Consider the following 20,552-nt stretch of genomic DNA (forward strand, 5'->3'; position numbering starts at 1 on the left):
ATCACATCATGAGTTCAAGGCCCACCTGCATTAAGCAGCAAGACCACGTCTCAAAAAAAATGAAACCAAAGCAAAATTAAAGAAACCATGAGATGGCTTGTTCTTCATTAGCAATGGCCTGGACAGGCTATGCAGTCTTGGGGAGGAGGAATGTGGCTTGCTATGGGATCTTTGGATAGTCTGGGAAATTTGTCAGACCCCAGATCTATTTTGCCAATTCCTGAGCAAACCTTTTCTCAGTGTAATTGACTTCACCTGCTTCAAAGAGCCAATGCTTAGACTTATCTACCCCGGACACTTTGAGACACCCGTATTCAGCCCTCTGCTTCCACAAAGGGAAATAAAGGCTAGATTTCCACTGGAAGATATATCTCTGTGCAATTAGCAGAACTCAAATTCTAATGTAAATCGCTTGCATTTGGTTTTAATCATTTCTCTAATGGAGAGAGAGAAGAAAATAAATTATGTATTATGCTAGCCTTAACCACGAGAAGTGTAAAACAGTCATATATATACCAATGCGAGGCTTGTTATGGTCTTAATTTTCCAATAACAATGAAAAATTTTTGACAGTGCACAGATTAGGTGCTGGATAAATGTTCCGGGGAGATTACATTATGTAGCTTTTGTAACTCAATGTGGTGGAATATTGCATTTTCTGGCCACTGAAAATAGAGTGGAATGCAGTTATTAGGATCACTGCAATATCTATATGCATGTTCTCAAATATAAATGGCGTGCTATAAACATAAATCACCCAACTGCGGTATGATTATGTTGGAATAATACAGCGGAGACACAAATGAAGAGAAATGCCTTCGAACTGCTTTCCCTGCTAGGAGATTGGAACCTCTGGCACGAAGACCAGAATTATAATTGGAAAACTGAGTAAATACTGTGGCGGTAGTTTTAACCCGAGAAAAGCACCAATTTCTTCTAAAGTGAAATTGAAGCTGCACGGTCCTATTTATCTCACCAGGCACTTCCTCCACACTGTATAAAATAGCCAGATCACTGACGGGAATGAGTTAAGATGGCAGCTGCAATCGGTGGTAACATTTGAATCTGGCAAGGCGGTTAAAAATAAGAAGAAGCAATGGGTTGTGTGTGTGTGTGTGTGTGTGTGTGTGTGTGTGTGTGTGTGTGTGTGTGTGTCTGAAAGGTTTCAAGTAAGAGGCAAAATACAGGGGTCTTTTAATGTTTCATTATCTCCTTCAGCCCTCGGGAAAAGCAGAGGCAGTCGTGAAAAAGACAAATTTTGTACATTTTGCGAAGTGAGCGAACTCCCTGGCTGCCACCACGTCCCAGCTGTCAGACTCTGCCCATACCACACACCGGGTTGGAAGGCGTGGAAATTGCTTCTTGTCCGGAAGGGCCTGATTCCAATAAGACTATTTACGGTGTTGCCAAAGCACTGTGGTATTTTACCACAGAGGCCAGCAATGGAAATCCTAGACGGGGGAGGCAAGGAAAGAGGAATGACACAGAGTGCAGGGGAGGATATCAAAGTCATTTCTTTGGTAGCCTTCTTTATCTTATTGTTAAACAAACCAGTCTCACGTACGAGACCCATGACCACCCTTCAGGTTTCTGGACCTATCGAGCTAGCCCTTCTTACCAGCTGCACCCTTTCCCACCTTCAAATGTGACTGCAGTAAAGCTGATAAGGAAGTTCCCACAGTTTCTTCTTACTTACTCCAGGCATCGTTCTGGCACTGTGACAAATACCGAAGGTAAATCAACTGAAAAAGGAGGAGGGTTTATTCCGTCGTTACAGCCTCAGAGGTCTCCATGCGTGGTTGCTCAACTCCATCACTTTGAGTTGTGACAAGGCAGGTCACCATGGCAATGGGTACGCAATAGAGCATATTTTTTTCCTTTAACATCCTTTTTCCCTTAGTAACTCTTGTCTCTCTCCCTTCTGCAGCAGCTGTCAAGAATGTGCCCTTTTACCCTGGATGAGGCATGGGCCCCTCAGCCAGACTTCAGTGTGACCCGGAGACTCACAGCTGGAAATGTATTCATTGGACATTTTGGAAGCAGCAAAAACAAATATTCAAAAACTCCCAAAAATAACCAAAATCACCAAGACTCCAAGTTTGAGATGCCACAAACTGTCCCCATCCTGTTCCTAGGTCTCGTACACTCAGGATCATCCACAGCTTCCCCGGGAAAGTGACAGGTTCCTATAAGTGGACCGTGAAGCCTGAACTTGGAAAGGAGAACCGTGGGAGAGCAGACACCAGGGAGCAAACGCCAGCTGGCCACAGCTCCGAGGGCCTTCACGTGGGCCAACAATGCCATGCTTTCAAGCCACAAGGTTTGTCCTTCCTCTTGTGAGAAAACCAAGTATATGACTCAAGAAAACACTTTAGGCACTGAGGAAAATATGAGTTATATCAACAAATGAGCAAGGAAATGAAAGCAAAGCCAGAAGGTATAGAAACTTCTAGAAGGCTGCTTAGACAACCACACAAAAATCCTTCAAAAATCTGTACGTAAAAATCTGTTACCGGGGCTACCCACTTCTAGGGATGTCCCTGAAGCAAGCGATTGGGGACATTTTAAAAATACTTAGCTTAAAGTGTAGGTGTCCTATCAGTGTTTGTGATGACACACACATTAAACTTCACGTTCAATTAAACTAGATGTTTAATAACTGGAGATCATTTAAGAAGTTCTGGTCTGTACAAATAGTTGGGTCCTAGACAACCTAGGAAGTTATACATATAAGTCATACATTTGCTGATGTCACAGTACTTTGTTATTTTATAGTGAAAATGGCATATTATGAAAAACAGGTTAGGATCAGAAACAGCCAAGCAGTAGCCAAAATATACAGAGATGATATTCAAGATTCTGTGTGAACATTAATCCACAAAGAGTAGTGATCTCCCAAAGCAGAAACAACCAAAGGGCCTTACTACTTCCTAAAGTTCCGCCCTGGGAGTTTCTGGTCTTTGTACTCAAGGACTAGGTGCTCAGTCAGAGACAGATGAATTCTTGCATTGCAGAGGTGGACAAGAACAGAGACTGTACTCGATTTACAGGACAGGGCATCTGAAAGGACAGAAGGGCAAAAACAGGAACCTGCAGGGGGTCACCGTTGTCTTCAGTATCCACATGAGGAAACTGTCTGAGATCAGGGCAAGAGCCTCTCACAGAGATTACAAGAAAGCACTGAGGCATGCTCAGAGCCAGGGGCACTGGATTTCCCCCCGCACTATGCCGTAAGCATGAAGCACACACAGGCTTTGGGTATAGAGAACAAAAGGGCCTTGCTTCAGGAAAAGAGAAAGACTAGCCCCACATCACACACTGCTCTAACTCTGATCTTACAACTTGTAAGAGCTAGTGCTTACAAGATCGACCTGTTTGGAAGTAGCATCATAATCATAGCTCTGTAACCATGCATACATCACAATCGAAGCCCTGTAGAACCCACAGGATTCCATAAAGGAGACCTCGGAGACACACTGACTCCTTCTGCCATTTGAGGGGCGGTAAGAGGTACCACTGGGCAGTGGGTGTGTCAGCCTCTTGATATCAGTCTTCCCGGCCTCGGAACCATAAGAAATAAATTTCTGTCGTTCATATGCTTCTCAGCGTGTGGCACGCTGTTACAGCTGCCTGAGTGGACAAACACACTCCATGTTTACAAGGCTCCCATCTGTGCTTGAGAAAACTTGGCCAGGGGCTGCTGGATGGTGGTGTGAGGACTTCTGGGAGGTTGATAGTGCTGTTCAGTGAAGGTGTGATCTTACTCATTTCCTGTCCTCTTGTTCCCAAGGTTATTGAGAGGGCTCCATTGAAATCATGGGGTAGCATGGCAGAACTCCCTCGTTCTCCCTGAATTCCTTGCAATTTCTGCTTCACAGATATGGGGTTAAGGCCATAAACACTCAGAAATTTTATACGTTTGAAGGAGCTTCATGAAATGCTACATCTTATCTCTGATCATGATTATTCTTTGTTCCGAAATCTCCATTGCTCGACAGTAAATATAAGTCACCTTCCATCAAAATGTTGTTAGCACTTAGTGTCTAATTCTAATGGCATGGGTGTAGCGTCCAGAAGCCTCTAACTCTTTTGTGCTTTTGTTTACTTATTTCAAAATGTACTTAATTCATCATTTTGGTCATCAATCTGGTCTCTTGGGAAGGCTTTGAACTTCCTCTATAGCAGAATATGAGCCAAACCGATGTTCTCTTTGGCTTCTAACTCTGAATTCTGGAACAGCAGGCTTGTGCCACAACGCCCAGCTAAGTGTTTGCTTCCAATTAGCATAGCCTGATGCTATGGTCTGGATATTGTTTGAATGTGCCCGCGAAGGCTTCATGTGTTCAAATTTAATCCTCTTTGTGAGGTGCTGAGAGGGTGGAAGTGTAATTCACCATGAGACTTTACATAGTGTTGGAGACTAGGATTAGATAAGGTCCTCAGAGGGGGAAAAGTGGGGGAGGGTGGAGAAAGAGGGGGAGGAGTAGGGACGGGGCAGGGGAGGAGGGTGAAGAAATAAATACACCCTGGAACTTGGGTCTTTTACTGTCTGTGCCTTACACCTCCTCAGAGGTCCACCATCAAGAAAGCCCTCTCGAGTTATGACTTGCATGTGTGTGTGTGGGGGGGGGGGGATGTTGCTTGGTTTTTGTTTTGTTTTTTTGAGACAGTTTCTCTGTGTAATAGTCCTGGCTGTCCTGGCACCCACTTAGTAGACCAGGCAGGCCTTGAACTCACAGAGATCCACCTGCCTCTGCCTCCCAAGAACTGGGCTTAAAGGCCCGTGCCACTACTCCCGGCTTCCATCCCCTGTTGTTAGTAGTCCTCCCTTTCCTCCTCTTACATTCACTGCTACACTGTGTTTGTATAAACTGCCAAGTATCTTTTTTCCCTCTTGTGTAGGCCTTTGGACAGAATTCTGGGTATATTGTGTCACCGAGACTGGTCTTTCTCATCTTTGTGTAAATGCATATTTCTATCATGAATAATTCTCTCCCAGCAGCTAACTCAGATGCAGACACCCACAACAAAGAAATAGATGGAGCACGGGGACTCTTATGGAAGAATAGGAGGAAGGATTGAAGCCTAGGAGGCGATAGGAACTCCACAAGGGTCAACTAACCTAGACCCTCAGGACTCTCAGAGAAGGAACCACTGATCAAGGAGCACACACCGGCTGGACCTAGGCCTCCCCACACATATGTAGCAGATGTGCAGCTTGGTCTTCATGTGGATCCCAAACAACTTGAATGGGGGGTGGGGTGGGCTATCCCGAGAGCTGTTGCCTCTGTGTGGAATTCTTCTAGCTGGGCTGCCTTGTCTGTCTTCAGTGGGAGAGGAAGTGCCTACCATTACAGAGACTTGATGTGCCAGGGTGGAGAGGATACCCAGGGGACCTCCACCCATTCAGAGGAGAAGGGAATGGGGGTGAAGAATTATGGGAGGAGTGACAGGGAGGGGGGCAGTGAGCGGGATGTAAAGTGAAGAAGTGAAAAAGAAAACTCCTTTTGCTTGAAGGGTTTGTAAAGCACCTTTTAATAGTCTGCCAACCATGGACTCTTGGGTGTGGGGTCTTTCTTATGGCTGCACAGACTTTGGAGTGGCACTTCTCTCAGAGTTGACAGACTGCTCTCTGGAGCTTTCTGCAGGCGAGCCTCCTTCCCTTGGTCTCTCTCTGTAACTTGTCTCTATCCGCCTTTTTTTCTAGCTTCCTTTAAGATTTTCTTCTCTGTCATTGGTTTTTAACAAAATGGCGTACCTTGGTGGAGTTTTCTTCTTGTTTCTTTGAGTGCTTGGGTTCCACTGAGTTTCTTGCTTCTCTATGTTAATTCGTTTCATAAAGCCTGGGACATCTAAATATGATTGATGATTGATTCGAGTTCTTCTCTTAGAGATCCTGATTGCTCGGAGTTGACTTAAAGCCACTGAAACTGTCCACATTTCAATTTTTTTAATTCAATTTTCTTTTCACTGTTTTGTTTTTGATACTTTTAATACTGATGTATTTAGTTTTAATTTATTTTCATGAACACCAACTCTCATGACTGGAACTCAGTAGTGAGTAGGACAGTTTTGAGAAAGTGAAACAAGAGGACAGCTGCATAGTGACCTTAGTCTACCAGCAAATGGTTTATGCAGAGGAAAACTGAGCCTGAAGGAAGCTTCTAGAAATAAGTGAATTTAGTGTGGCCTCAAAATTAGAGACCTATATACAAGAACAGGATTTCTGTACACTAGCCAAGAACAATGAGAAATTTAAAGTGTATTTTGAAATTGAGAATTTTCAATGCAAACTGTTAGGAATATCCTAAAGGCCAACTAGACAAAAGTAAAAAAAGACCTACATACTAAAACCTATGAAATCAGGCCTGGGGAGGGGGAAGGTACTTTCTGTGTAAGTACAAGGGCCTCAGTTTGAATCCTCAGGACATGTAAAAGCACATGCATCTGTAACCTGCACTCCTATGGGGACAAAGTTGGAAAACCCCAGGAGATTGTGGACTAGCTGGTCGGCTCACACAGTGGAAGAGATCAGTAAACAGTAGGTTGGGGAATGAGACCCAACACCTGGGTTATCCTCTGACCTTGATGTGGGTGCCGTGACAAACACATAGATGCACAGGCACACATACATGCACACATCATGCGCGCACACAGACACTGAGACATTGAGAGAAATGTTGTATTCATGAGTCAGAACACTCAGTCATCGCGATGTCCATGCTTTTAAAACTTACCTGAAGTTTCGAAATAATCCTAGCCCAAATTCCATAGTTTCTTTTTAAAATAGAAATTGACAGTCTGATTCAGAGTTCATATGTGGAGTGCAAATCCAGTGGAAATCAGCAGAGCTGGAGGCTTGCGTTGCTTGACTTATATGGTGTTGGACCAGAAGGGATTCAGTCAAAAAGATCAGCACAACAGAATAATGGTTCCCAAAATAGAGCAACACACAGCCACAACCGATTCTTTTTTAAAGTCGACATTTTCCAACAAAGTGGCTCTCCTGAATAATGGATTCTGAACAAAAATGTAAACGTCAGAGAGGATAGGATTTTCAACAGTGATGCTAGGACAATAATCCTCTATCCAGAAGAGGGAAACAGAGACAAAGGAGGAAGAGGAGGAGGAGGTAGGAGGAAGAGGAGGGAGAAGAGGAGGAAGAACAGGAGGAAGAAGAGGAAAAGGAGGGAGAAGAGGAAGAGAAGGGAGAAGAGGAGAAGGAAGAGGAGGAGGAAGAGGAGACTGACACATATCCAGCATCTTTTTTTTCTTACCATGCAACAAAACCTTTATTAACATTTTTAACAGAGGTTCAGCTGTCATTGACACTGGTAATTTCTAAACTTAAATTGGGGCAAATGGCTAGAGTGCAAAGTAATGCCATCACTGCCCACCAGGAATACAGACTGAAGAATTAACAACCACCCCTCAGACAGAGGACCAGGGGCAGGGTCGACTCTTTCTGAATGTTGTAATCAGAAAGGGCAAGGCCATCTTCCATCAGCTTGTCTGCGAAGACGGGCCTCTGCTGGTCAGGGGGCATGACCTCTTTCTCCTGCACTTGGCCTTCATATTCTGGATGATGTCACTGGGCTCCACCTCTAGGGTGATGGCCTTGCCGGTCAGGGTCCTCACATGAAGATTTGTATTTTGACCAGTTAACGAATGTGATGAAACCACAAACCACCTAGCACGTCGAAACACCCCCACGGAAGAAACCCTCACAGAAGAAGCCCTCACAGAAGTGCAGAACTGGAGAAAGCCTCTTGTCACTTGTACCTAGCATCTCATAAAAATAAAAATCACATGATAGCCCTAAAGGAGAAACCTGAAGCTGTGGAATTTCAGGAAGACGGTGCAGATGAAAGCCTTCCCAATCTTTGGTGAAATAAAGCTTTCTTACATGTGACAGCAAAATCACTCTTTCAGATGGGTTTTATTTTTAATTATCTGTATGTCCGGTGGTGTTTATAACTGATGTGCACTCACTCAGAATATAGAAAGAGTCCTCGGTCTCAGTTATACAACCAACAAAGTACTTCAAAAGATGTGGAGAGCTTGCAAGACGGGAAACGAGCAGACGGGATGCTCGGTGCCATCCTTCTGAAATCCGTCCAGCTAGCAGCTGTGTCCATCCAGTTAGGTAGCTACACATTCAAGACCTGATTGCTCTAGGTTGGCAATAACTCCTCTACACAGCTTGTCAGTTCCTTGAAACATTAAACGTAGAGCAGCAGTGTCATTCAGGAATTTTGCTCCCAACCCATTTGTCCAAAAAGGGTGAGACAATATCCATGAAAAGACGGGCACAAAACTTCATGGAAATTTGACTTATCCTAAGGAAGAAACAAAGCTGAAACGAGATGCTGAAACGAGAGGATGAAGTATGCTGTGTTCACACTGTGGAATTCTGTTCATCTATGAGAAGAAATGAAGTATCAGTCATGGAACAACACGCGTGAATCTCAAGACAGTTAAAAAATTGTGAAAGGCCACGCTGGAAAAGAAAGGCACAGTGAGGAAGGCATTTACATGAAATTCTGGAAAGCTGAGACCAATCTATGTTGGGGTTTGGTCTGGTGGTGCTATGTATTCAAATGCTAAATTTTGTACCCCAGGATCTGGCTACCCCAAGCCAAGTGAATTCCCAAATATAACAGCCTTTGTTGTGTAAACCTTGCTCCCCAATTTTAAACTATTGGTTAAATAAAAATAGCTGTGGCCAATTACTGGGGAGAATAGAAAGAGGTGGGGTTTCAGTTACCAGGCTGGGAGTCACAGGTAGGAACCATGAGGAAGAAGAGGAGGAAGGGGAGGAAGGAGGAGGGGGAGGAGGAGGAGGAAGGAGGGAGGAAGAGTGGGATAGAACTGAAGGTCTCCATGAGATATGATGGACTAGGAGCGCATGCCTGAGTGAAATGAACCCCAAGGAGGACAAGCTGGAGAAGCAGAAATAGCCCAGGAAGATACAAACAGCGAGTATTGGAGGAGCAGCACTGGGGAAGTAGACAGTCTAGCTTATAGAAAGTTAGACTAGGGGTAATTCCCCCAGGAACTGAGAAAAGCTAAATAACTAAATCATAGTCCAAGCCTCATTCATTTGGAAGCAAGGAAGGGATAGGTATAATTCAATTCATTTTACAAATCTATATTGACAAAAACCAGACCTTCTATGCCTAAAGATGGAGTCACTGGGAATGGAGGGTGGAGTCGAAGAGAGGCAGGAGGATTGACTGTAGTCAGTAGTCACACCCTCATTGCTTTGGGGGTAAGGGGTTCACAGTCTTAACCACAATGGCTTCACAGATACGCATAGATAGGTCAAAACGTCGGTTTATACACGTCAGAAATGTGTGCTCCAGAGAGGGAAGGAGGGTATAAAGCTGTACCCTTAATTAAGAAGCTGTTTGCAATCAATACCTACTAGGAGAGAGAACCCATTTTCTCCAACGAAGTGACTGGGTATATCACCACACTCCACAGCGGGCTTCGCGCTCTATCACCACGCTCCACAGCGGGCTTCGCGCTCTATCACCACGCTCCACAGCGGGCTTCGCGCTCTATCACCACGCTCCACAGCGGGCTTCGCGCTCCGGACTCCTTGGCCAACCCAAGATGAGCTCTATTGGTTTTGTGTGTGCTTTTGTAGGGGGAAGGTTTTGTTTGTTCGTTTGTTTTTGCTTTGAGGGGTTGGGTTTGGGGGGAGTTGAGAGAAAGAAAAAGAAAGAAAGAAAGAAAGAAAGAAAGAAAGAAAGAAAGAAAGAAAGAAAGAAAGAAAGAAAGAAAGAAAGAGGAGAGAGAGAGAGAGAGAGAGAGAGAGAGAGAGAGAGAGAGATGAATTTGAATGGGTAGGGAGGTAGAGAGATAACAGATGTTCGGCTAACAGATGTTCTTCCTACCCCAGGGTAGATGAAGTGGGGCAGAGGCCATTTCTCCCTTTCTTCAAAGCTTTATTTGACAAGGGCAGTTGTTCCAAGATAAGGAAGTGTAATGCTCGAATGAGAAGGTGCCTACTATACCCACGAACGCTTAGGGATAAAGACGCATGGCCACCAGGTTACTCCTGTTTCTCTTTTCTCTCTTTCCTTATTGAATTCTGCCTATAGTTATACAGAATGTCATAGAAATAATGATATTTCTCTATAGAGCACATGGAGATTTTCCCAGTGCTTTTCTGCATGGGATCCCTCAGTGACTGGGCAGTCTGTCTCTGATGGTTAATTAGAACCCATTCTGCAGATGGGAGGACAGGGCTTGTCTATGGCTTGGTATTGGTATCCCAGGGGGGCCATGGCTGGATGGAGATCAGTGAGCCTCTCCAGCTCACCCCTTCCTCATCTGGATTAAGTGTAGCACCCTGCTAGAGTTTCTCTGACTGTGTAGAAGGCCTCTCTGCAGTTTCCCAGAGCAGAAGTACAGCCCTGCCTTTTACAGTTCAAAGTAATTCTTCTGGACACATTTTCACCTGAGAGCATGAGCTCACTCTGGCTTAACACCTTTTAATCAAGTGTTTCCTGAAAGAACATGTAAGTTCCTCCAAGATGAGGTGATGGTTCATGGCGAACACTGTCTTGCTTCCTTATAAATCCATCACAAGTTAGGCAACAGAAGGAGAGAAAGGCTTCTCCCTTTCAAATCGTCCCCAAAAATTCCCTGCTTTGGCAGTTTGGACTTACCAAGTTTCTCTCCTGCTGCAATGCCCACGTATCTTTAGGTGCTGGTCCACATTTGGGAGTGGCAGCAGCCTGTTCTTGTGACCCCTTTGTGGACAGATGCAATAGAATCTCTCAGGGTTAGAGACCGAGCTCCGTTGTAGAGGACGAAGCCCTAGGTTCTCTTTCTAGCACTGTATAAAGAGGGTGTGGTGGTATGTTCATAATCTCAGCACTGGGCGGGTGGAGGAGGCAAGAAACATAGACACCAAAGTCATCCTCGGCTACAGAGGGAGGTTGAGGCCAACTTGGACCAGAGACTCCGATGCAGAAAAGAAATAAAGATAGAAAAGGGAGGAAAGAGGGAGGAAAGGAAGACGGGAGGGAGGAAGAGAAAATGGAAGAGGGATGGAGAAGGGAGGGAAAGACAGAGAAAGAAGGCCAGAGAAAGAAAGAGGAAGGAAAGGGACAGAAACTTTGTCCCTGTATCTGCCTTTACATTCCATTTGTTCTAGAAACTAAATTCAAGTTCATCTTGTTAGCATCTCGAGCTACCTACATTTCAGTGACCCCTTACATAAGACAAAGTGGATATATTTATCTCATCCGGCAACAGCTGGGTCAAGGCTGCCAAGAATTCCTCCCTTCTCTGCTTTCTCCTAGTGGAGTGGCCGGCTGATCCCAGAGGGCAGGGACCCGAGCGAAAAGCGCTTTAGTGGTGGCTTTCAGCCCCACAGGCAGGGAGGGTTGTGCTCATTAAGTCTTCCGGTCCCCAGGAATGGCTGGAGGCCTTCTGGGGAAGCTGCTTAGAAGATTGCTGGGGGACTCCCGCTGTTACCGCTGTTACCCCGAGTTGAGTTTCTCTCCTTTTTCTCCCAGTTATCCCTTATTAGAGAATCCTCTAAAACCAGGAGGAAGGAGAGGCGAGCCTTCTGGCTCGCTCCCAGTCCTCCTGCCGCTCATTAAGGCTTCTTGCTCAGTGTGTTCTGTGATGTGAACTTGTGAACTCAGTACAGCTTACTCCGCCATCATTGTGAAATCAGCACTTAAAGCTATCAAGGACCCAACAGCAACCAGCTCTCAGGAGGCGCGAACAAAGGCGCCTGCCATTGTACTCGGGGCTACTTTCTCAGGCTCATGGCGGATGGCGTTTCAAGGAATAGGAATTGGACTATGGGATGCACTCTTACCCATCCTTGAGCTCCGCGTACCATGCACAGAGAGAGCCCTTGCGCTTTCTGAAATGAATTCTGAGCGCTTAGGAACAGGCGACTGGGTTTTACAAATCAGTTATACTTTGATCCGGTAGGAAAACCCTCAAGATTACGGTGGCGAACAGAGCTGATGTGGGACAATTAGGGCCAGAGTGAAACGGGAGGAAGGGTGAGAGGATTCCAGCTTAGGATAGCTCCGAGGATGTGTCGACCATGGTGGGGGGCGGGGACTGTTTAGTAGAGGTAGAGACTGGAGAGGATATGCTACCCTAGACTTTTGGTTTGCTCTTGCTTGTGTGACTCAGTCCTGGCCACGGTGTCTAGTCCCCATCTCTGTTTTTCTGATTCAGCCATGAGGACTAATTTGGCACTGCTATTATCGCAAGACCTACTGCAAAACACTTCTGAATCTAGGACAGAGGCTAGCCTGTCAGGTCTTAAGGCCAGACTCAGCCAACTGCTGATTTTTGTAATAAAAATAAAAAAGAAATTACTAGAACTCTGTGAGCCTTGTTTCTTCCGGGGTTTGTTGACTATGGCTACATTCATACCACAAAGACAGCAGGTATAAGATTAAAATACGTATCCTCTGATCCTTCATGGAAAACAGTTTGCTGAACGTTGGAATGGTGGCTTCCGAAGGCCAAGATGTACTCGCTGGGTTTAGAATGGCGTGGAACAAGTTATCTCACTTGTAACTTGGTAAGAAATGACCGTTGTCTTTGCTGCTAGATTTTTCTGATGAGGACAGGGCACGGTGGGCATGTCTGGTGTCTGGGTAGTGATAGGGGAGGTCTCAGCTAGAAGATTTAGAAGATGAGGGCTCTGCAGATATTTCCATGTGGCCTTTATGTGTGACAACTGCAGGATCCTTCCTTGGGGATGTGTGAAGCCATACTGCCCGTTATGACCTCATCCTTCAGGCCGCACAGGGTCACCGTTTTCCTTCTGATTGCTGCAGTAGATGGACATAGATGTACATTTCTACCCAGCCTCAGGGGAAGATAACTGGATCCCATTGTAGGTAGAAGAGCACACACACACATACACACACACACACACACACACACACTTTCCATGGGAAGTCTGGCGTGTGGGCTAAGGCTTCAAACCTGGGGAATTTCTGCCTTTAAAATACTTAGTCCTGATTCTGCTACCCACTCGTATTTGCATAATTTGAGTCATCCTTCTCAGGGCCCCCTGGGGCAGCCCAGCCTACAACCAGGAGCCACTGTCTTCTTTTAGAAGTTTGTCCTTTTAGAAGTTTGTCCCCATCCTTAGGCTGCTGTCGGATTTTCAGATTCTGGGCATCCCTACTGCTCATGTAATTATGGTCCTTCCTGGACTTTGTCAAAGACCCTATTACTTTTCTCAGTAGACCTCAAACACATGTTCCCGACCAATGCCTTTGGCCTGTTTTTTGTTTGTTTGTTTGTTTGCTTGCTTGCTTTATTTTGTTTTTGTTTGTTTGTTTCATTTATCCTTACCTAGTAATGGCCTTTAAATCCAAACTTGAGTTTCATCCATTTTATGAGCTCTTCCCGTCCATCCTGGTCTGTGTCTCTTAAACCATCCATTTGTGAGCACTATCTGGAGCCTGAGTGTGGCCCAGGTGGGCACTTCCTTGTGCACAGTGAGAGCTCTCGTCCCCCTTCTTACCGACATTCCTCTTGTATGTTCTCGATACAACATTTTTTGATGTTGCTCTGCACAGCACAGTTTTTTTCCTTAGGTTTCTACTGGATGACCTGCTATCAAATGCGCAGGCTTTTCTAATTCACATTTATCATTCACTTGAATTTATCAGGCGGCTGGGGAATCAGACGCAGATGTAAGATGCTTCAAAAACAAGACACTGACCTACTTTCTTTAGGGTGCCTTTGTCAATCTCAACACTTTAGATAATGCTCATCAAGTAAAATCCAGAGAGGACAGACAGGGACGGAGAGAGAAATGGGAACAGGAGCGAATGGCTGCATTTGCTCACACAGCTAAGACAACCTTCCCCTCTCCATTGCCTGTATCTTACCTAGAAGACAGTGAGATAGCTCTCTGAGGATGTTTGTCCATACTCTGAACTCTATACGGGCTTGTAGGGTAAGCCATGATGAACATTTTCCAAATGAGGGTGCCCCGTAGGTTTGGATGCTAAATTAGCAATCATAAAAGGTGGGGAAATATCTCCATTCCCCCTTCTTTCTCCTCCCTAGTTGTCTGGTTTGCCGTTTCTGTGCCCGTATGTAATAGTTTCTCTGTAGGTTGCTTTCGGTTCATTAAGGGGTTGCTCAATTTATTAGGAAGCAATCATGCATTTATACTTTCTTTTCTCTGAAGTGCACTCTTGGATGTGAGACCATACACTAATCACCTTGAATGTGATAATGAGCGCACATTCACGTTGTTACGGTAAACGGCGGCCCAGTGCACTCAGAGTGAGGATACATCTGAACTATGATTTGCCCTTTCCACTGCAATGTTGAACAGTCCCAGCAAGGGTCAGCATGCCGTTGGGAACGTCTCTGGGAGGAGTCGATCAGCTTAGAACCAGAAAGCAGTAACCTGGTACAGTAGGAAGAGGAAATAAACTTTGGGGAAACGAGGGGGGATTTTGTAGAGTACAGAAGGCTATCTTTTGATAACGCAGCAGAAAGAGGATGCACAGAGGGCCGGAACGGCTGAGAGTCTGACACAACATCCAATCAGAACTACTTTTTTGGTTCTATGGTTATTTGTTCGTTTCCTTTTGGGATAGGTTCCCATATATCCCAGACTGGCCTCAGACTTACTACACAGCAGAGGATAACCGAGAACTTCCTGATTCTTTTGCCCCCGCCCCCTCCTCAATGTCAGGATTATAGCTGCGGACCACCTTGCCTGGGTTATATGGGGCTGAGTTGATTTTAGACAAACTCTCTTACAAACTAAATTCCACCTCCAGCCTCCGGTGCATGGTTTAAACTTGAAAGGTGCTTATTTATAAAACAAAAACAAAAACAAAAACAAAAAACCAAAGTCATGAAGCCACTCATCTAGGAATCACTAAGAAGCCTGAAGTTTGTCCGTTGTTTCCACTTTGACCCCACTTGGCTTTGCCCCCCCTTGCCTTCCATTGCATACGGGGAATGTAAGTGTTGTATCTCAGGTCCTAGCCAAGAGTTTGAGCCAGGCTGTCACGAAAGGGTGGTGGCACATTTTGGGGACCTGATTTCTCTCTCTTCTGTCATCTCTACAGTGTGCTGGGCAAGTATTAGGAAAGAGCCCGTCTACATCTGAAATCCTGTGTCTTTCAGACAGAAACGGATGGAGACGCTACCCGGGTGGATCCCACTGGCACTTGATTTACAGAAACTCAACAAGAGTGGTCTCCTTGCTGAAGGGGAGGGATGCTGAGTAACCCTGTGGAGGATCGGCAGAAGTTTCTTAACCGAGTTAAGGGAAACCCAGAAGGAAACACGCCAAGTAACTCCACAAATAAACAGTTAGGTTCCAGCATGCCCTGGGGTGTTCCAGAAGAGAGAAATAGAATTCATGCCCATCTATGTAGCACCATCTTACTTATGTGTTTGCCCTATAGGCTGCTATTCAGACCATAAACTCCCACACAGCTTAACTAAAGCACATTTCTCAACGTTTCGCCTGGGGTGTAACTTGGTTTCACTACAGCGATGCTTTTTGGGCCAGGGAAACAAAGACAAAAAGAGAAAAAGACCACACAGTGTGTGTGTGTATGTGTGTGTGGTGGGGGGAGGGGCTGAAGGAGAGGGAGAGGCTGGGGAGGGGAGAGTAAGACTCATTTTCCCACTGGGGAGCTTCAGGAACGGAGTCTCTGCCTAGTCTCTGTGTAGTCCTGTAATTATCATCACCAGGTAATGCTTACTGGGCATCCTGGGGAGCTTCTCTCTGCTGACCATTTTGTCCTTACTTAAAACACCCCCGTTGCTATGCAGTAGAAGCTTACAAAGCGATGCACAATGGACAGTGAGTCCAGATGAGGAGTTCTAAGCGACTGTGGTCGGCTTGCTATGCGGGGCACATTTCCAGCAGGGAGGACCTCCGTTGGTGAAGCAGGGATGTGGTCTTCAAGGCCCACTTTAGCTATATGATTCCATTATTCTCGGTTATTGTTTGAGTTCTCGTTTATGAAGAAACCATACAATTCTAAAATTAATCAGGCATCATTGTGAAGTGTAACTTCTTCAAAAACATAACTCCACATGTCACCTCCTTTTATCCGTCCGACAATGCACAGATAACAGCTGGCGTGCTTGTGGGGCCTATGGGAAAATGAGGTTCTCCTGGCCACCTAGTAAGTGGGAGAGCTGGGCTCTCTGGAGCCTGTGGATAAGGCCACTGAGATCCACCACCTCCGCGCCCCTGTCCATCATCAGTGCTATGTTGTGTGCTTTACAAAGCAGTAAATGGTCAAAGCATACGGAGTGTTACTTGATCTTAAGGCTTTGGGCCCTCCAAGTAAGGGTCCACCCTTGCCTACATCCTTGACACAGATTCACTAGTTGTCCACTCTAACACAAAACTTTCATCTGCACAACCTCTTGGAAGCCTGAAAAAACATTTAGGTCGCTAAGTGATATTGCAACAGCTAATTCTTCCAGAAGAAAGAAAAAAATCATGTATCAACATTATCATTGATGAGGAATGAGATCTGGACTATTCACTCACTCAGATACAAGTTGATTATTACGTGAAAGTCATTCGCCTGTATATTCTGCTTTTTAAAAAAAATAACTAGTTTTATTTATTAGCTCATCACTGATCAAGTCCAAGTGCATTGAGAGTTGCTGAGACTTGAACTGAAACTTGGCCTGTCTGAAAATCTGTGAATTTAGTCTCGGAGACTCTCCCTCCCTCCAGGAAGAAACCTTCATTCTGGAATAAGAGATATTTTTTTTTCTTTTCTTTTTTTCGGAGCTGGGGACTGAACCCAGGGCCTTGCGCTTGCTAGGCAAGCGCTCTACCACTGAGCCAAATCCCCAACCCCAAGAGAGATATTTTTTACAGTATCTCCTGCTTCTGTAGTTTAAAAAAAATCAGTAGCTTTTATTCTTATTAAACCTCTGGTTCTTTTATTCAGTATTATTATTTTTGTTTCTCCCTCTGTTTCCTATATAATTTGGACTATTTTTATTGAGAATTATAAATTGTAAATAAGCAAATAAATATGTTTAAAACGAGGAGGAAGACGGGGAAAGGAGTAGAAAGAACCATTTTCAGCTTCTCTCTGCTATGTTAATGCACAAGGCAGTTTTCAGTTTTACCAAAATAAGGCCAAACTATTTCCAACAAATTCATTAATGAAGCATCAATAAAGCACACAGGGTTTTTATTTATTGGCTTAATGTTTTATATAATATATTTTGATATTTATATGTTTGATTCTTTTTATTGCTAAATATTGAGCCTTCAATTAAGGGCCAAGGAGTACTGAGGAGTAGTGGAGTCGGGGTAGCCCCAAATACTTTAATAGACCCTGCAATCGTAGAACTCAAATCCTGTTCTGGAATGGGAGACATTGGGTTAGGAAAAGCAAGAATCCCCTGTGAATGTTTGGTTTGGGCTTGAGCTGAGTCGCAGCAACGTATGACCTATCCCGTAAGTCCATCTCTGCAGTGTTTTCAGACAGATTGGCACATGGAGTGATGACTAGGAAAAAAAGAACCTCACTGCAGGTGGCACCTTCCAAAACAAGAGCTGTCTGTGCCCACCTGCCTTTGTTTCTTTCCGAGCTCCTGTGTATACCATAGTTGCTGCCCTTCATTCTCTGCATTCATCAGACTCTAGATTCTTCAGCCATTCATGTGCACCCAAGAGCAATAAATCTTCCCTTGGCTGTGTCCAAAGTGAGTGTGGTCCTTGGGAAAACATAGATAGAGGCGGTCAATGGGCCACACCATGGTCAGAGGAAGAAGGGGATATTAGTAATCAAGAATGGTCAACAGGCCCCTCCCAGGGAGGGGCGTGGCTATCTCACCATGGGAGGAAGTTAGAGCTAGTAGAGAATGCCCATCATGGCAGCCCAGAGATCTGCCAATTGTCCGCAGTACTTTGGCAAGTGAAGGGATGCTGTCTGCCTTTGTGTAGCAGAGCAGTGCTTAGTAGATCTAGAAATCAGAGGATAGTGAAAGGTACAGAGCTAAAGAAACACCAAGAGAACACCTTACCCACTTCATCCCACCCACAGAACTGGTGAGAGGACAGGCTTACTGAAGGTCCTCTTTTTCCCTAATTTGCCAAATGTTCCTATTTACTTATATACTGTATCTGGAATTTTCCTGCCAAAACCCTCTACTCTCTTCTTCAAATAAATGACTTGGATTTCTTACCCCGTTTGTTCCCCAAACTGCTATGTCTATTGCTGGAAGCCTGGCCAAAGCCCCCTAAACTAGCACAACGCTTCCTAGGGCACACAGACATGCAATTGTGCTGGCTTTCTCTACCCCACCCAGTCGATTTCAGACCTCTGCCCCATTCTAACAAGCTCTTCCATTTTCAAGACTTTCAGAGAGAGCCCTTGACACTTTTTTCTAGTTGTTGGATTTGCCTGTGTTCTTTTAGAAGATATATTCATTGCCTCGCCCTTATAAAAGAACATTTGCTGAGTGCTTATTGTAAGAGACAGCCATTGTTCCACACATTGAGTATATTGGGACAAACATACTGTATTACCAAAGGGTCTTTCTAGAAACAGAACCAATGTCTTACAAATAATAAACCAGTATTACTAGCCGGGCTTACACAACAGGACAAAGAGTCCAGCCGTAGAGGTCTGTACCTTGGAGAGACAGAGCCCAGAAGCTTTCAATCCCAGAAGCTGGGTTTCTCAACAGCCTCACTTAGGTCCTGAAGGCTTTGAAGATGTCTGCAGAGTCACTGGTGTTGAGTCCACATTGAATGCCTAAGGAGGTTGGACCAACTATCACACACAACACACACAGCACACTGCTCGAGGAGCTCCCACAGGGATCTCCAGCATCTCCAGCTTCATATGTGTTAGTTAGCAACCTTGGGAATTCAACCTTGGGCAGAACTAAGCAGTTTGGTTTCACTCATGCTTGGTTGAATATAGATACTCTCTCCTCTGTCTCTTTAAATCAGAGACTTCTTTGTCTTCATTCTCCAGCTCCCACATGCATGAGTGACACAGGAAGTCCCACCCTGTGAAATACAAGTCCAATGCTGAGTGACACAGGAAGTCCCACCCTGTGAAATACAAGTCCAATGCTGAGTGACACAGGAAGTCCCACCCTGTGAAATACATGTCCAGTGCAAGCTGCTGGGGAATCCGGTGCAGTTCCCTTTGCTGTTTAGCTCCTAGATACCAACACAGAAGGCAGTTCAGTCACTGGAGGGTGGCCAAGGTAGAGAACTTGTTTTAGGAAGTTAGGTCTTGCTACACCAAGACACTATCATTCTGGAGATAGAGATTGAGTGAAGGCTCTCTCCCAGGAAATTTTTAAAGATCCTGAAATTCAGTGGGTTTGATACCTTAGAGTTGGGAACTAACACAGATTGGCCACCTCTTTGCATCTGTCCACTCGCTTCTTCCTGGAGAATCCCAGGGTGACAGGAATTAGAACTTCAATATGGTTGTTAAAAGCCAATGACAGGGTGCCTTATCCCTATGTCCTTTCCTTTAAGGCCTTGATATTGAGGGACAGCCATCGGCAAACCTGTCTACCTTCATTTTTATGGAATCTCCTTGAGCAATGCAAACACCCTTCAAAGGTTTTCCAGATCCAAGGCATCGTGTCGGTCTGTGATCTCTTGGTGGTTTGGAGCCCCCCATAAGTCAGTTATAGCCAACTGAGTCTATTAGACCCATCTGGCCACTGGCTGGTGACTTTCACCATTTTAATGAGAAGACAAACTAGTCACATGAAATGAAGCAAGCAAAAAGACCATGCCCCTCTCTGGGATGTGCCAAAAGCTTGCCTTAACTGGCAGTATTAATCTCTGAGTTTGAAGTGGAAGCAAGAGCTGGTCTTTAAATGCACTGAATAAGCTCCCCAGTTGGCAAAAAATTCTCTCTCTCTCTCTCTCTCTCTCTCTCTCTCTCTCTCTCTCTCTCTCTCTCTGTGTGTGTGTGTGTGTGTGTGTGTGTGTGTGTAAAAGTAACCGTACCCAGCCAGGCTTGGAGGCAGTATCTACGTGTACCTTATTCTTGACAAACCCAGGGAGACTCCCTGCTCCTCCCTATTTTTGAGCCACAGTGTGTGCACACAACGGAAGCAGTTAGACATGAAGACAAAGCTTTCTAAAGGGTGGGTGCCTGCACCTGAATACCCACCTGCCCCAGAAATGAACACAACCCGCTTTCATTTTGTTTGTGACAAATCGGTGAACAGAGGGGTCATTCTCTGCCTTGATTTCTTTAAACTCCGTGTGTTTAAGAAGGATAAAATGCACATTAGGAACATGACAGAGCACAGCCACCACAATGTCCCAGCTCCTGCGATCCTATTCAACTCTTCTTCCTTTCCCCTTCAGTGAGCTTCGAATAAAGCTAACCCAAACCCACATGGGTTTCTATAACATCCCCAAAAGAATGACAATGAGTGATGGGCCGTAGGTGGAAACTGCCCGAGGAATCCTAAATTGTAACTGGGAAAAAAAAATTGACATTTTAGATTTTAAATGTTACACAGTTTTTATAAAGCTTCAGTCA

At 45.0% G+C, this 20,552-nt stretch overlaps 2 long non-coding RNA genes across 3 annotated transcripts; both read right to left on the bottom strand.

Moving 5' to 3' along the window:
- Nucleotides 1–641: 641 nt before the first annotated feature.
- Nucleotides 642–3,385, bottom strand: LOC134486381 (uncharacterized). 2 transcript variants are annotated; one of them, XR_015683573.1, is made up of 2 exons: nt 1,697–3,385; nt 642–1,451 (listed from the first exon to the last, which is right to left on the bottom strand). It is a non-coding gene; the product is annotated as an uncharacterized LOC134486381 (long non-coding RNA). The 2 variants fall into 2 exon arrangements; XR_015683574.1 differs by having other exon boundaries at nt 1,190–1,451; nt 1,638–1,821.
- A 4,535-nt stretch (nt 3,386–7,920) lies between these two features.
- LOC134486382 (uncharacterized) lies at nt 7,921–11,645 on the bottom strand. The gene is made up of 2 exons (XR_015683581.1): nt 10,680–11,645; nt 7,921–8,421 (listed from the first exon to the last, which is right to left on the bottom strand). It is a non-coding gene; the product is annotated as an uncharacterized LOC134486382 (long non-coding RNA).
- Between the last annotated feature and the right edge of the window lie 8,907 nt (nt 11,646–20,552).

The sequence above is a fragment of the Rattus norvegicus genome, chromosome 3, assembly GCF_021556685.1.
Source record: "Rattus norvegicus strain SHRSP/BbbUtx chromosome 3, alternate assembly SHRSP_T2T, whole genome shotgun sequence".
In the NCBI taxonomy this organism is placed as follows: domain Eukaryota; kingdom Metazoa; phylum Chordata; class Mammalia; order Rodentia; family Muridae; genus Rattus; species Rattus norvegicus.